At 47.4% G+C, this 17,677-nt stretch overlaps 1 pseudogene; it reads right to left on the bottom strand.

The window, feature by feature from the left end:
• Positions 1–32: 32 nt before the first annotated feature.
• Positions 33–17,337, bottom strand: LOC100470531 (annotated as a pseudogene).
• Positions 17,338–17,677: the final 340 nt, after the last annotated feature.

Below are 17,677 nucleotides of genomic sequence, written 5' to 3'. Positions count from 1 at the left end.
CGCCGCCCCCCGGCCCAGGGCGCCGAGGGGGTCTAGGCTCGCCGCCCCGCTTGCCCCTTGCGCGCGCCCTGCTCGGCTTCCACGTCCCTGGGCTCGGCGCCCGCCTGCTCCTTTCCTGCGCTTCCAGGCGCCGCCTCACCTGAGGCCCAGACCAGGAGAGGCCCGCAGCCCTTGTCTGGCAGGCCCTGGAAAGAAGCGCCACCCTACCCAGCCCAGACCGGTTTCTCCCACCTCTCCCTCCACTCCCTCCACTCCCTCCTCTCCCTCCTCTCCCCGCACCCCATGCCTCCACCCCCACCCCGCACCCCCAACTGCACTAAACTGCCTCTGCTCTCTTGTCTTCAGACAGCCCTGACAGCACGCTCCAGCCCTCTGGGAACTGAATCCAACACGTCCAACACTTGGCATTGAAGTGAAGCAATGAAGTCTAGCAGACCTCGGGGCCGTCTAACGGGCAGCTGCTCTGGGGGCTGCCAGGGAAGGCTCACTGTGCAGAGCCAGCAGGCTTGCCTTCACTGCCAGGCCAGCCGCAGCAGCTCCAGCTTCCTGTTGCCTTAGGGACCGAGACAAAGAAAATGAAGAGAACTTAGACATCTTCCTCCTCCCTCCCTCTTGCAGCAGGGAGCTAGCAGGACGCTAGGACCAGTCTGTGGGCTGGAATGGACTGAATGGGGACTGAAGGGGGAGGGAAGCTCCAAGGGCAGGGGAAGACCTATGACCCCAGCTGTATGGCTTTCTGGCATCCAGTTGTCATCCCAAAGGTAACTTGCCCGATTTTTAGCAGCTTTGCCGTCTTCTGGTGTGGGTGACTGTCGCTGGGTGTATCACCTCAGTACCTCCAAATGCCGCCCCTCCGTGTGGATTCATTCAGTTGTTATGGCAGCTGTCTGCTTCATGTATGGAATACGAGGCTCAGACGTTGCCCTCCTCTGTAACCCGGGGAATGTCAGAGGCAGGTAATAAAGGTTGTTTAAGCAATAGCCTAAGACTCTTCTCTCAGAGCTGCCGGCATTGAGACCCAGTGCTATGTAGAAAAGGAATCCTTTCTGCTTTTGGAAATGATGTTTAGATTTGGGGGGGGGTGTTGCAGTACTTATGTCTGTATATTCAATTCCAACACAGTAGAGGTGATTGCGGGGGAAGAAAAGGTTGATACGGCTAAATGGCTTGTTTTTCCAAGGGTTTCAAAAGTTGGAACTGCTTTATTATTTTTTTTTTCCTCTTTAATTCTGAAGCACCTTGAAATATCACGACGCTAAGTGAGGATTTCCCACGGAAGCAGTTTTTCAGAATATGTTTTAACAAGCCTCTCTTACCCGTTACTATTAGCTATTATCAAAGTTAATTTTTAGAAGCACCTTTGTCAGTCTCAAACATGTGGCTTACGAAAGAGAAAAGCCATCAAACGGCGTAAATCATAAGTCAGAGGGACGATGTTTCAACTGCACAATCTTAACCAATGATGGGTAAAGCTACAGGTGCAAGTGTTTTGATTTATCCTTCCTTGTCTCAAGAAGGTCATCAGGGGTGCCTGGGTGGCACAGCGGTTAGGCGTCTGCCTTCGGCTCGGAGTGTGATCCCGGTGTTGTGGGATCGAGCCCCACATCGGGCTCCTCCGCTATGAGCCTGCTTCTTCCTCTCCCATTCCCCCTGCTTGTGTTCCCTCTCTTGCTGGCTGTCTCTATCTCTGTCGAATAAATAAATAAAATCTTAAAAAAAAAAAAGAAGGTCATCAGAACTCACCTGCTGTGGGCTTAAATACTTAGACCTGATGGTGGCTGTTTGGGCTTCATCGAACACACATAAAAATCTCCTCTTAGCATTAAGCTAACTTGCTTAAATACAGCTGGTTTTGGTGACAGCAAGGCAAACATATTATGGGACACTTGAATTAGCTGATAATATGTAAACCTCATTCAAGGCATTGGTTTTGACCTTGTAGCCCATCTGGTATTTTACTGGAACTGTTTATAAGTTAAATGAGCTTACTTTCATTCCCAGGATCCACTCCTTGGAAGATCGACTGGCCTTGCCCCATTGGCTGATCTCCAGTCTTAGTTTAAGCCTTAAGGCCGTGCAGGTACAGTGGGGGGGGGGGTCAGGCATTGGGCAGCAGTCTAAGACAATGACAACAAGAGGGGGGATGCTGTGAGAGCCACCTCGGGGCCAGGCAGGGAGGGCACAGATACCCAGCCATGCCAGGGGTATGTGGCGGGAACAGTCTCCAGCCCTGTATGTCAAGTACAACAACGTCCCCCATTGATCTGGCATAAATGGGGATACAAGGTTGTTCTGATAATGAGCACAATCACTGGTTGGGTGTTGACAAGTTGGTACCATTTTTCATAGACGTTAAATAATACATTGCCAAAAAAATATAAATCTATAAAGGAAGCTGCTCCCAGCCAATGCCCATAATTAACATTAATGTGCCAGCTGTGGGAAAACCAATCCCATCGCAAAACTATTTCTGCTTTCAAAAACATTTTAACCTTTTTTAACGATGATTAGGGTCCCTATGAAGAACACGTAGCAAGAGGAGTCACAGAACTTTCCCAGTGAGAAGAGTAACCTGGCCTGGGGAGAGCGATTTGCTTTACTGTCCAGTCGCTTTTCCCAAATACATTCAGGGTTGTGACTGTGTCCCAGATAACGAAGTTTCCCAGAAGTACGAACACTTGAATCTCTACCAGCCAGTGGGGGTGTCAACACCATTGAAGTGGTCATATTGTGGTCAGCAAAAGATAGAAGAAAGGAAAACCAGGGGCTTGGCAGTTTTGATAATGTATTCCTGAATAGTACAAGCTGACTGTCCTAACTGGGGAAACGTTTGCCTTCTCCTGAACATGATTCTAATAAATTGGATTGATTTCTTTTTTTTTCCCCCAACCCACCCGGCAGTTTATTTCTCCCTTTGGTGTAAGCAGATTCTGTTTTAGGTCAGGTCAGATCTTTGCTCTATAATCATCATGAAGAAAGAGACCCATGCTTCCTTAATTGTAACTTGAAGCTTTCAACAGAGCGCAACTAGGAGATGTTTTGAGTTCTAACGTCTGGAAGCGCTCATCGCCAGCGCAAAAATAAATGCAAACTTTCCACCCATTACAGACATAATTCTGTGTTGTCAATTCACTTTTCTAGAGGGCTGTCAATGGGGTCTTTCACTTGTTTGTAGTTACCACCTTCTCCTTTTCAATTTGCCATCTCTTTTCGAAACCAAAGATCTGCACATGATTTGTATCAACAAAGAGAAAAGGAGCTGGGCTGCTTTCCAGAGGATCTTGCCTGCTGGCTAAAGCAAATGTGCTGTGGTGCGGTGGAGAGCAAGGACCAGAAGTGGGGAGAGCCAGGGTCCAGCCCTGGCTTTGCCAATTAGCTGGCTTTGTTTCTCAGAACGAGCTGCCTACCCTCCCCGGGGGCCTGTCTCCACAGCTGTGGGGATTTGAGGATCAAGTAAGATCATGCATGGGAAAAAGCTAGAAATACGGCAGCTGTAAGAAGCCTAAGGTGTTAAGTTTATATTTCTCTTTTTCCTTCCTTGGGGGAGTGCCTTTGGACAGTTGTGTCGTGGAAGGCAGGCAAGGGGAGAGAAAATTCTTATTGCTCAGAGTAGAGGATTGTGGGGACTTGGCCACTAGCTCCCAGATTTCTGAGCCCATCTCCCCCATTCTCCAAATCTTGGATGACTAGGAGTCTGTGTGTAACCTTCTCACCATCCTACTCATCCCCTCTACCCCCTCTAGGCCCACAGTGATCTGTTTAAAAAAATATACGACAATAATACTGTATTTTCAGGGTTCCACCAGGACTGGAGTCTATAGACTTTGAAGACACAAGCCAAGGATTGAGAGAGGGCAGAAGAGAAGAGAATGAAGGGAAGGAATCACAGGCTTCATGAGGGAGGTAGGAGGAAAAGCCATCTAGAATGTTCTGTGAAGGTAAGGGAGGGTGACTGAGGACCACCAAGGGTGAATGGACCATGTGGGTCAATAGCCAACCCCAGGTGAATTTGAATCACCTATCAAAACTGCTTCCGTTTCTCAGCCCCTGTTGTCACTTAACACAACCTACAGCCGGTCCAGGAAGACAAATCATGTGATTAGAGCAACTCTTCCTTCTGTATTGGCTCTCAGAGCGTAGGACATGTGGAGTACCGAGCTCTCAGAGAAGGCAGCTTCTTCTGTCTTTTGACAATCTGTTCCCGGCCTTTGTCTTTGGCCCCTTTCTCTTGGCCAGAAGCTTAGCATGTCCTGCCGCCTCTCCCTTACTTTTCTTAGTACACTGTTTCTTCACAGTAAGAGGCCCATGTTTGTGTTGCAGGACACATGGGGATACCAAGACACTGAATTTTGCACCTTTGGTCCTAGGCGACCCCACCGGTCCCTCATCAGCTGTGTTCTGAGGGAGGGCAGGGTCTTGGGAAAAGCTGTGGCCTGGGCCACTTCCTTTGAAGAGAACGCAGTCAGCGCAGACAGGGGATACCCCAGATACATTTTTTTTTAATTGCAGTAAAACATACAGAAGGTAAAGTTTCCCTCAGCCATCTTACAAAGTGTACAGTTCAGTAGCGTTAAGGACATTCGCGTTCTTGGGCAATGGTGCTTTTTTAAGTCAGAGAAAAACGCAAACACCTAAATGACGTTATAGAGAAGGGGCAGGGCCCACTCCTTGCTTCCTGTGACGCATCCTGCAGGAGTGTTCACGGCTTATAATAGATCACTCAGAACAATGTAAAGGTGAAACCCAAGGAAAGAATCTCTGGTTGTGGATTTTGGTGAAATCTGGACAGAGTGATCTCTTGAAAGGTTTGTGCGTGTTGGGGCCGGTGCTTGGGGGGAGGGGCATACTGTAACTTCCCACAGCTTCTCAAATCACATCCTCCTCTAACAGCCAGCTGCTCTTAGAACCCTGTGGAGGGCTCGGGTGGTCGCGAATGACTGGCTTGCAGTATGAATTTGCTGAATTCCCACATACCTGACCCACAGGATGTCCAGTCCTGAAAACACATCAGGTCCCTGAAGAAACAGGGGGCCTCCCCTTGGCTCTTTGAGGATCTCAGGATGACCTAGCAGGGATCGCAGCTCCAGCAGGCCTGGAAGAAAAAGAATGGAGATAAAGGGGCACGTTAATTTCGTTCCTTTCCTCACAGGGTCCCTCCTCTTGAGGCACAGTGGTTAGGACCAGCCCTTGGATGAATTATGGGATAGGTATTGATCTCACGTGTTCCCTTTCTGTCCCAAGCTTCACCATCACTCCCAGGCCCAGTCTTCCAGAACTCTTCCTTCCCTGCTGCCAGGGGCTAATTTACGTCTCATCTGCAGTTCATCCCCGTGATGACCCAAGGAATCATCTTTTTTGACGTCTGATCTTACTGATTTCTTACTCTTAGAAATTTCTCCATTTTGACTGGACTCGGGCACTGAGACAGAAGCTCTCAGAGAGGACAGCCTCCATCTCTTGGCAATCCGTTTGTGGAGTTTTTCTTTGGCTTCTTTCATTCTCTTGGTCAAAAGCTTAGTATAGTCTGTGGCCTCTTCCTTATTTTGCTTGGCATACTGTTTCTTCAGAGTAAACTGACGTTTGTGTTATAGGCCATGTGGAGGACCAAGGTGCCGAGTCTTGGGCGCTTTGGTCCTAGGTTGCTTACCTTCTTTGTTTGGGAGCTTTCTCACAACAAACTGGAAGACATCATCTTCTTTATATTGAAGAGTTTGTGGAGTCTGCGAGATTTGGGGGGCCCCTGGCCACGAGGTACAGTAGTATCAATGAGTCCAGGAATATCCATCTCCTCCTTTTATGTTTTTTATAACCAAGTTGAGAGTCCCGAGATTGGCACCCCCAATGCAACCGTGCACGGATCTGTGCCTTCTTCCTCCAGTCCTCCTTGGTCTGTAGCAGGAATGCCCCTCACCCAGTAGCAGGTTGACAGGTTTGTCATTGCCACCGCTGATTAGGACCCTATAACCCTGCCATTCTCCACCCAGACTGTCAGCAGCAACTTCCGCGGCCGTGTGCTTCGCATCAAAGGTACGAAGTGTGCGTTCATCATCCGCCGAATGAGTTTCTGGCAGCCCGCCAGTGGCTGGGAAAGGGGTGCTCAGCTTCACCGTGAAGACAGCTGACCGCCTCTGAGTTGCCACGACAAAAGGGAGCACTATGTCTTTAATGGTAGCTTTCAGACACCTGTGAGGGTGGGAGGTGTGAAGGGGGGCTTGTCCTAGACAACCCAACCTGAGATGGGTGAGGCTGCTCTGGTGGTACCAACCTCTGTGGTAAGCTCAAGAACAGCAATCTGGCCTTTTTAAAAAATTTGTCCCCACTACTTCTGGGGGCCTATTCAGAAGATTCAACCCTCAGCCATCTAGGAGGGCAGCTGCGTTCCCATGTGAGTCTCCTGGGGTGGATGGTGGGATGGGGGTGGGGATGAGAGTAACTGGGACAGGCAGAAGGGGCGAGAAGCCCTTGGCCTGCTCCCCAGTTAGACTCTGTCCATTAGAAGGCTAACTCAGCAAACAGGACGCTGGAGAGGAATGGTTGAGGAGAGTGAGGGAAGAAATACTAGGATGGAGTCCCAGAGGACCTGGAAGGATGGAATTCCTATCATGTTCCAAGTAACTGGCACCATCCCTCAGAGGTTCAGGCATTCCCTCTAGCAAGTCCAAGGACGGGTCAGTTCAAGAGCCCCACCTCTTCACGGTCTCCATCATCCACTAAAGCAGAATAACGTAGAGCATGTGCCATGGGCTCTAGAGCCAGGCTGCCTGGGTAATGTGAGAGCCATTGCTTAACCTTCTCCGGGCCTCCTTTCCCCATCTGTAAAATGGATGTAAGAAATAGCACCTACCTCCCAGGGTTGTGGTGAAGACTGAGTAACTTAACATAGTGCCTGGTTCATGGTCAAGGGTCAGTAACGGTAGCTTCCAGTCTTGCCCCAATCACTGCACCTGGGTTGTCACCTATGCTGCAGCAATGAGACGGCTTGGTCATGGTCACGAATGACCAGTGTGTTGCCAATCTAATGCTCGATTCTCAGTCCTCATGTCTATCACTGCTCAGCCGCATTTAACGCTCCTTTCTCGAAACTTTCTTTTGACTTCCACAACACCTCAATCTCCTGGTTTGTCTCCTTCTTCACCAGTCCTTTCTCTTCTTAGTCTCCTTTGCTGGGTCCTCCTGCCGTTGAATTGCCCAGGGATCCATCTTGGGACCTCGTCTCTCCTCCATCTATTCTCTCTCCCTTGGTGATGTTGACTAGTCCCAACATGCAAAATATCTTCTTCATACATAAGTACCATCTTCACAATGATGACCCCAAATTTAAATATATTTTAAATTCCAGAAACCCCTAGTCTGAGCTCCAGCCCAGCATACCTGACTGCCTACTTAGCATATCTAGCTGAATATCAAAACCTGTCTGAAAGTTAACATGTCCAAAGCAGAGCTTTTGAGTCTCCCCCCCCCCCAAATTTGCTCTTCTACTTGAGAAGGAAAAACAGCTCTTGCCATCAGGGAACCAGTCTGACAATTACATCTAGGCCTCATTGTTGGTTAGAAGCTGGCCTGGTGTTCACAGGTTGGTCACGTTATTCTCGTGTTGGACATAACCCATCTCACAGAACACCAACATCGGGTTAATGACAAGACATGTCTGTGTGGTCACGATGAAGCGAGACAAAACAAGACCTCTGCATAATAGTATCTAAGTACAGACAAAAAACACGGTCATTGTGAAACTCGAAAATACCAAACATCCTCCTTTCCCAGCTAACTGCTACTTCTCTCCCCCCACCTTATAGCTTTAGTCTTCCTTCACTCTAGAGAAAAGTTATTAAGATGCCATTCCTGGTGGTCTTTGGCAGGAGGGCATTACCATATTAGTCTTCCCCACTTTTTTTTTTTAATAAATGGTACTACCGTTATTTATCCAGCTGCTTAGGTCAAAACAGGAGTCCTACTGATTCTGCATTTCTCCTCACCCTTCCACATTCAATTTAGGAGCCAAGTCTTTTCAACTGTACTTCCGAAAGGAATTCTCCATATAACCGCTTCTCACGATCTCCACTTCTACCACCCTAGTCTACACCCCCATCATTTCTTCCCTGGATTAATGTAACACTTTCTAACTGGTCTTCTTGCCTTTACCCTTGACCCCTTGCAGTTAGCTCTTCACACAACAGCCAGAGCAGTGTTAAAGTGTAAAGCAGATCGTGTCTCATCTCTACCTAAGGCCCTCCATTGGATTACCCACACAATCAGAATACAATCCCAACTCCTCCCCATGATCGACAAGACTTCTCTAAAGCCCATCTCCTGGATACCCTTCCCTCTTGCTCACTAAACTCAAGTCACGCTAATCTTTTTGCTGTTCTTTGAACACATCGAGCTCACTCCTGCCTCAGAGCCTTTGCATGTGCTGTTTCTCTGCCTGGAGTAGTCTTCCTCCATATCTTCTCATGGCTGTTTTCCTTCTCATCATTCGAGTCTCAGCTCAAATGCCACTTCCCCAGAGGCCTGCCTTGACCATCCTATCTATAGTTGCTCCTTTCTCCTGGCCCCCACCCTATTCTCTATCCCATTACTTTGTTTATTTTAATTTCACAGTATGAAGCACTGTCTAAAAATACCATGTTTGTTTACTTACTGGTTTATTATCAGGGTCTCCCATTTAGGCTGTAAGTTCCATGAAGGCAGGGAGTTTCTTCGGACCAATTAAAAATTTTTAAATGTATTTTTATAACTTTGGAGGAGTACAATGAACGTTAAAAAGTGCACACATTTAAAATATACAAGGTGAGGGGCACCTGGGTGGCTCAGTCCATTGAGCATCTGACTCTTGATTTGGGCTCAGGTCATGATCTTGGGGTTGTGAGATCAAGCCCTGCATCACACTTTGTGCTGGGCGTGGAGCCTGCTTGGGATTCTCTCTCTCCCTCTGACCCCACTCCCCTGCTTATGCACACGCTCTCTCTCTCTCTCCCCCCTTCCAAAAAAACGTTTAAAATATATAATGTGATTGATTTTGACATATGTATACACCTGTGAAATCATCACCAAAATCAAGTTAATGAACAGGACATATCCATCACCACCAAAAATTTTCCCTTGATCCTTTGTGCCTTCTTCCTACTGGTCAAAACAACCAGTGATCTGCTTTTTGTCACTAGTGATTAATTTGCATTTTCTAGAATTGTATATAAATGTAATCATGCAGTATGCACTTCCTTTACTCAGCATACTGATTTTGACACTCACTTACATTGTTTCATTCTTGTTATTACTCAGTAGTTGTAGGATGTACCAACGTTGGTTTATCTATTCACCTGCTGAAGGATATCAGGTTGTTTCCAGTTTTCTGCAATGATGAACTAAGATTCTATGAACATTTATGGGCAAGTCTTTGTGTGGATATAGGATGAATGCAGGGATTTTGTGGGTCTGGTTCTTTACAGCATCTCCCATGCCTGGCACTTGCATAATATTTATATAGTATGTGGTAGTTCTTTTCAATGAATAAGTGAGCCTTCCTTTTTAGCCCAGGTCTGGGGGCATTTCCACTATGCCTGTGCCCACCCTAGAATCCTTCACCACCCTAACTTTTGTCCTATTCCTGCCTTTCCAATCTGCAGCCCTGGGTGACCCCTTGAAGGTGACTGTTTCCACGGTTGGCTTGTTGGAGAAACCCTACTCATTGGGTTCACTGCCAATGCATGCTCTCTACCCTAAGCTGGCCCCTCTGGCTGTTCGACAATCCGTTCATTCCTTGCTTGCTGACTCCCTATCACATTCCCGACAGCAGCTGCTCCAAACTTCCTGCCCTCTCCTCAAGCCCCCAGCCCCATCCCTCCCCCTCATTCTCAGGAGATGACCTCACCTCCTTCATTACTGAAAAGATTGAAGCCAAATGACAGAAGCTCCTTCAGCTTCCATCCGACCCATCTGCACACAGCCATCTCAAACTCTTCTGACGCTCAGGAAGACGTGCTCCTTCACCTTGCCAAGGTTAAGCTCTCTGCTGGTGTGCTTGATCCGAGCCCCAACTATAATGATCTTAGTAATAACCACAACAGCCAAAGAAAATATATTTAGCTCTCAACATGGACCACACACTGGGCTAAGCCTAGGAAAACAATTCTAATATTTATTGAAAAACTATGTCTTTAACATGTATCATTTCTTTTTTTCCCCCTAAGCTTAAAGACCCATTAATTTTGTTTTTTACCAAAGTATTGCAAACACTAAGAACTTGGCACATGTTACCTAATCCAATCTTTACAGCCAGATTGAAGCATAGTACCATTAAAAAAAACAACAACAGAGAAGGAGACTGGTGATCAGACAAGTAACTTCCTTTGGGTCATATAGCTAGTAAGTGGGGAAGCTAGGACTTGAACTAAGATTTAAATCCAGTGCTCTCTCTTTCCTTCTTTCCTCCCCCTCCCTCTCCCCCTTGCTCTCCCTCTTGCTTTCTTTTTCCTTGAAGTTCAGATGGTTCTCTTAATCCTACTCCTTAGTTCATGGCCTATGAGCACCCTTGACCACAATATAAAGCAACTACAGGAAGAAGTGAAATAAAGAGGAAGAGAGGCACACTAGGGAAAGACATAAGGGTCTTGCCAAACTAAGGAGTTTGAACTTCGTCCTGTGGGCAGAGAAACCTCAAGTTTAAGTAGGCACTCCATGGGGTGCTTGTTAGTAGGGCATGACCCCAGGCTGCACCCTCAGACCTACCGGATCAGTACCTTTGGGGGCAGGCAAAAGTGGAAACATCAAAGATCGCTTAGGAGGCCCTAGTGGTATTCCAGTGGCCTGGGCTATGGTGGTAAGCTATGGAAGTGGAGAGACACAGATTTTTTCTTATTGTGGTAAAATACACATAAAATAAAATCTACCATTTCAACTCTTTTAAAGTGTGCCATTCAGGCGCACCCGGGTGGCTCAGTCTATTAAGCATCCGACTCTCGATTTCGGCTCAGGGCATGATCTCAGGGTCGTGGGATCAAGCCCTGCACTGGGCTCCGAGCTGAGCATGGAACCTGCTTGGGATTCTCTCGCTCCCTCTCTCCCTGCCCCTCCCCCTAACGGGTGCTTGTTCTCTAAATTAATTAATTAATTTAAAAAGTGTGTGGTTCAGTGGCATTTACTCTATTCACATGGTGTTCAACCACTATCCATTTCAGAACATTTACAAGGCCCAGATTAGAGAATCTGAAAAGATAGAACTGGTGGGGCTGTGTAGCCAATGGAATATCGATGGTGAGTGAAAGGGAGGGTTTGGATGGCGTACTAATTGAGGTTGTGGCCATCTCCAGCAGAGATGAGTAAATAAAATGTGGGATCTTGCGTGGGTAGAAATGAAGGAGACATGAAGGCAATTACGGACATGGTGAGTTTCTTAGTGACCTTCAGGGCAGAAATATGATACAACCAGTTGGAGTGGATCTGGAGTGCGGGTGGAAGTTAGGGCCTGGTGGGGGGGGGGCCCAGACTATGTAACAGCAAACATTTGCATGAGGCTCACTGCTTGTCAGACACTGGACTAGTGCACTATGTACATGATCCCCGGGAGTCCTCATGTTACAGATGAGCAAACAGAGGTAGAGTGTAACTCGCCGAAGTCACTAGCATGTGACAGAGGGGAGACTGGAACTCAGGCAGACTGACTTCAGGGTCAGTGCCCTGCTGCCTCTCCCAGAGGCCATTTCATCTGCAGACGGATAGTATTTGAATCCAAGAGGGTAAGGGGCAAGGCCGAGGACAGAGTCTTAAGGAAAATCTACATCTATGGGGGGAGGGAGGGCACAAGAGGAGTCCACTGAATAAGACAGAGAAGAAGAGAGCAGGAGAGTACCAGGAAAACGGGGAAATTGCAGAGGCCAAAGGTTTCAGGAAGGAGGGTGTGTCTGATCCCGCAGATGTGTTATAATTGAAGGGCTGAGAAGAGGCCACTGGATTTGCTGGTGATTGTCACTGGCCACCTTCCAGATGGCTGGCGAGTGGGGAATAGGGAAAGGGTTAAGGAGTGATTCGGTGGTAGGAACAGAAGGCAGCTAGTGTGGGCTCTCCTTGAGAGTCTTGGAAATGAATTGAAGGGGAAAGATAATTGATAAAGTTTTGGAAGGAGTCAGCGCAGCCTCTTGGATCATGCACACAGACCAGACTCCTGTCCTGCCACTTACATGCTGAGTGACCTTGGGTAAGTGACTTAGCTTCCGGGAGCCTCAGTTTGCTCATGGGAATAATAGGGCCTACCTGTTATAACTGGTTAGGAAGTGAGAAGATGCATGTACAATGTATATTGATTAGCTGTGGTTATTAGTTGCTCAATAAATGCCAATGACTCTAGTTCAGCGATCTTGAGTATCTAGGAAATTCTTGAAGCCAACCTCTTCAGGGTCTTTGAGATCAGTGATGATCAGACTGGAGTGGCCAATTGCTGTCAGTAGGGAGGCCTTTTTGGGGGTCACCTCAGACTGGAGTCATGTTGTGGGGGTTAAACTCAAATCCCAACAGCTTAAGCTAGATGGCTCTTTAACCCATTACCTCCCGTACAGTGAAATGGGAATAGCTTGTGTGAACTCTGTCTGTGAGTGACTAGGTAGAGAGCCTGAACTTCGAAGGGGGAATGACTTACCACAGACTATTCTCTGGCCTGGTTTTTCTAAGCGCCTAAGGGAGCAAATAAAGCCTAAAGCATCTTGGCATTAGGCGTTTAGGGAGATTTGCCCACTTGCAAGATGGGAAATTCTCTCTTTCTCTCTTTCTCTCTCTTCCTCCTCTCTTTCAAGCTTCCATAAACTCCACACAAATATTATGTCTTCTTAAAAATGAGAATACGATGGAATGCATGCAATACCAAAATTCTAAATGTTACTGATTTTTTCTTTTAGGATTCTGAATGTGTTTAAGGATCTTGCAAGAATGCAGAGGTCAGAAGCATCTGCTGTTCAGGTTGGTATCTCTAAGAGCTGTAGAAAAAAATTCTGAAACCTGCATTGACTTAATGTCAATCCTTGAAAGTTGCTTTCATGTAAAAACTTTCTCTCCTGCCATCTTCCTCTCCTCAAACTTTGGTGTGCAGTGACCCAAAGACAGACTTGTGCTTATTGGAGACCTCCTAGATCAGGATCAACAGGAGTCTATCAGAGACATGCTTTCCCCAGGATTCTGCCAGCGCTCAAGGCATACAGTGGCATTCATGAAGCCCAGCTTCCCGCGAGTAGCTTTAGTGCCCACCCTACAGAGCCACTGAGAGCAACACGTAGGCTTCTAGGAGTTTCTATCAAAAAAAGCAACCGACATGTAAAGGGATGTTACACTTCTCTGCCTTTCCCCTCTCGACCCCACCCTCATTAAAAAAAAAAATCCCTTGTCTTTGTTCTTCCGCTCTGTTCCCTTGAGTCTTTGGAGTGACCATCCATGGTTACAACCTTTCCTGCTCTCTCATCAAGGTCAGTGTCAGAGCTGATTGCCAGTTCGAAAGGCTCTCTCCCATGGCTGAAGTTGCTGCCTGTGCACATCCGGTGACACTGACTAGAGCTTTCCAAAGTGGGAGACGGTTTCAGCACAGAACTGGAATCCAAGCAAAATGCCTGGAAGGCTAGATGGTTGTGGTGGGGGGGCAAGTGGTTTCTGTAGCGGATTCAGGGAAGCCTGCCACTGAGCCATGTCAGCTGATCAGAAGGGAGCCCCAGGCTTTGGTGAAACAAGCCTGCTCTTATCCATCTATAGAAAAGCAGCATTTCTCCTCCAAACCCAGACCCAATCCAAATACACTGACAGAGCCTACTTCTCATCGTAGTCACTCCTTCAGGGAGCAGAAAGGCCCCTCCACTGGCTGCTGGAGCCCTGTCTTCCATATGCACCGGTCATCCTTTGGGAGAGAAGAAAGGTGTTTCAGAGAGGTAGAGCCCCAGTCTCTGAACGGAAAGTGAGTTCTGTCTTTGGCACCTCTCTGAGCGACTGGGCATGGTCCTGTGACCCAAAGGCCTCCCGGCCCCTTCACCCTGTGACTCTGGGTCACATTGAGAGTTATGCTCAAGGTTTGTACATGTCCCCATCCCTCAACAGCTCCAGGTAGGAATTTGGCCCTGTCCAAGAGACCCCCTACTTATTTCTGAGAATCCCCCAAAGTGATGCCTTCCATGCACCTGTAAACCACTCTGCCAGCTCTGCCCACTGCTCTGCTCTCTTCTTTCTCCTCCAGATCCCATTGTCCACATGTGCTGTTGCTGCTGAGGGTGGCCATCAGGACCATGCTGGTGTCCTAGGGACCTGTGCTCCTCTGAGAGCCGCTGGGGAGTGGAGCTATGGGCCGAGGCTGGACAAACCATCCTTTCTCTCATTCTCTTCCATGCTGGGTTACGGGGGCCCAGAGCGAGGCCCGCTTATACCTCGAGTCTCATGAAGTCACCGGCCAATGGATCCATCAGCCCCTGAACCTCAGTGCTCACTAAACAACTTACAGCATCTATGGCTTTCTGTCCACTTTTCTCACCAGAGGGGCTTCAACCTGTCCCAGTGGGTCAGAAGCGGACCAGGAGCCAGGCCAGTCTCCCAAGTTGGTCTCCTCTCTGTTTGACTAAAACCCCATTTGTGCACCCCCCAACAAACAGCCTTGTCTCCCCTACTGCAGGCGATCTTTTTTTTTCTCTTACCTTCCAGACAGGTTATTAGCAGCTCGCCACTGCATAGATGGCATCTGACACTTCCACTCTCAGGTGGAGTCTTTGCTTTTATAGCTGCTTAATTAGAAGAAGCAACTTGGAGGAGGACCTGGCATCTGAGACAGGTGTTGGTGTTCGCTTCTATTTCTTAAGAAGGGAGAGGCTTGAGCATGTTTCAGTGGCGAGAGTCCATAGACGGGGAGCAGGTGAAGAAGCGGGAAAGTGAAGGGGATAATAGCTGGAGCCAGGTCCGGGGGTGAACGGCAAAGATTGGGACCCCCTCCCCTTACCTTCAGGACAGGAGGAGAGAGGGAGTGCTAGATGGGGACCCACCTAGTTAGGGGAATTGGGGGGAGCAGGGCAGGAAGTTGAGCATTCCCACCTGATAATTTCTGTTCTGTCTGTGAAATGAGAGAGCTGGAAGGTGACGGATGGTGACCAGAGGTTTGATAAAAGCAAAGAATGTTTGAAATTGTTGTTGTGGGGAGGTTTGAATGAACTAATTAGGAAGCCAAAAGGATCATGGGGCAGCAGTAAGGCCCAGTCAAGATGGGTGGTCATTAGTGTAGAGTATGGAACCATCTGCCTAGCTGTGCATTTCTCCAGCAAGGCTTGGCAGCAGGCATGGAGAAAGAAGCTCTCCCTATTCTAGTCCTGCTCTTTCTTGGTAACGGAAAGGGCACTGGGCCAGGACTGAGGAGACCCGGTCATACACAGAGCAGGAAAATGGCAAAACCCAAGAATATGAGAAACACCTCCACCGTAAACACTTTGAAAGACACCTTGTGGCAAAGTTAAAAATAAGAGAAAACATTTGCAAGACGTATTACAAAGAGCGCTCTCGAATCAGAAAGTAGAAAAAACGGGCAGAAAGAATGAGTAAGCAATGAAAGCAACTACAAAAAGCCACGAACACAGAAAAGATGCTCAGCCTCGCTAATATGGAAATTCAAATTGAGACAAACAATAATTGCGTATTTTTTTCACCTCTCAGATTTATGAAAATTAAAACAAATCAGTAATAATGAGTGTCAGTCAAGGTGTGGGGATGCACACATTCTCATACACTGTTGGTGGGAGTGCAAACCGGCGCAATATTTTTAACCCAGGAATTCCATTTCTAGCAATGATGCCGCAGGTATACTCACACAGGTACGTAGATAAATGTGTAACGATAGCCACCACATCGAAGTTTGTAATAAAAAACAAGCCACCGGATGAAAACCCTTGTGCACAACTCAAATTTCCTTCAAAAGAAAATTATTATATAAACGTATGACAGCAGGGTGCCTGGGTGGCTCAGTCGGTTAAGCGTCTGACTCTTGATTTCGGCTCAGGTCATGATCTGGGAGTCCTAGGATGAGCCCCACGTTGGGCCCCGTGCTGGGTGTGGAGTCTGCTAGGGATTCTCTCTCTCCCTCTGCCCCTCCCCCCACCTCCCTGCTCTCACAGGCACATGTGCGCTCTCTCTCTAAAGAAAAATAAAAATAAAAAGGACTTTATATTACCTTCTACTTCAAAGAAAGTTGCTGACATCTGTACTCTTCCCAAAGCACTTCAGCATGCATATTATGTATTGGATTTCAATATTTCTTTACAGTTTTTTTTCTTTTTGTGATAAAATGTATACGCAATGAATTGCACAATCTTAAGTGCATGATTCAACAGGTTGTGACAAATGGATACACCTGTGTAACCTGAGTGTCTATCAAGACACCGAACATTAGGGGCGCCTGGGTGGCTCAGTCCTTAAGCATCTGCCTTTGGCTCAGGCCGTGATCCTGGAGTCCTGGGATCCAGCCCTGCATTGGGCTCCCTGCCCCGCTGGGAGCCTGCTTCTTCCTCTCCTGCTCCCCCTGATTGTGTTCCCTCTCTCACTGGCTGTCTCTCTCTCTCTCTGTCAAATAAATAAATAAAATCTTAAAAAAAAAAAAAAAGACACCGAACGTTAGCATCCCCCATGGAAAGTTCCCATATGCCCATTCCAGTCAATCACCATCCCACCCCCTATTGTCACTTTGAAAGTATAGAAATAAACTTTGACTTTTAGAATATTTTAAAATTTCCAGAAAATTTGTAAAGATAGTACAGGGTTCTTGTGTACCTCCCCACCTAGTTTCCCCTGCTGTTAACTTCTTACATCGCGATGGTATATTAGTCCCAACTAATGAATCCACATTGACACGTTATTATTAACTGAGGTCCACATTTTATGCAGATTTCACTAGTTTTTCCACTAGCTTTTCTGATCCAAGATGCCATCCAGGATACCACATTATACTTAGTTATCATATCTCTTTTGGCTCCTCTGGGTTGTGACAGTTTCTCAGGCTGTCCCGGTTTTTGACGGCTTTGACAGTTTTGAGGAGTACGCATCAGGTATTTCATACAATGTCCTTCAATTTAGGCGTGACTGATGGGTTTCGCATGGTTAGACTGCGGTCCTGTAACTTTTCCATATTTATAATAATCGTGCTTAACTTTCGTAGTCGTACTTCAGATACGTATTGCGAGGCACAGAGGTGGGTGTTGGTGAGGAGGAGTGAGGTGGCTGATGATAAGTTTTTAAAAAGAAGCACTTTGAGCAACTTGGAGGGGGAAAAAATGAGAATGTGGAGGGTTATGGTTGCGCTGAGTGGTCCAGACTGACCATGGGCAGGCATGACTGCGCCATGGCCCTAACCTGCTGGAGGAGTGGGGGAGGATATGTGGGGGGAGAGATTCCCCAAAGGGGACTGCGATCTTTCCATGACAAATGTCTCCTAAATCAAGAAGCTTTCCTAATCTTGGAGGATTGACTATTCAGCACCCCATCAAGTGAGAATTCCTCACCACCTTCTGGGCAGAGAGTGACTTCAAGCTGGCCGGTGAAACCAGTTCTGGGAATGCCCAGGCATGAGCACAGCCTCAGCGCTGGGTCTATTTTCGGAACATTTGGACATATTCTGCAGCATCGTATTTATACTCTGGCAAAACAAGCGAAGGTTCAAAGAAATAATCCTTGGCTTCCTCCT

The sequence above is a fragment of the Ailuropoda melanoleuca genome, chromosome X (assembly GCF_002007445.2).
Source record: "Ailuropoda melanoleuca isolate Jingjing chromosome X, ASM200744v2, whole genome shotgun sequence".
In the NCBI taxonomy this organism is placed as follows: Eukaryota; Metazoa; Chordata; class Mammalia; order Carnivora; family Ursidae; genus Ailuropoda; species Ailuropoda melanoleuca.
Note: the sequence above shows the minus strand (reverse complement) of the source record. Positions and strands in the feature narration are given on the sequence as shown.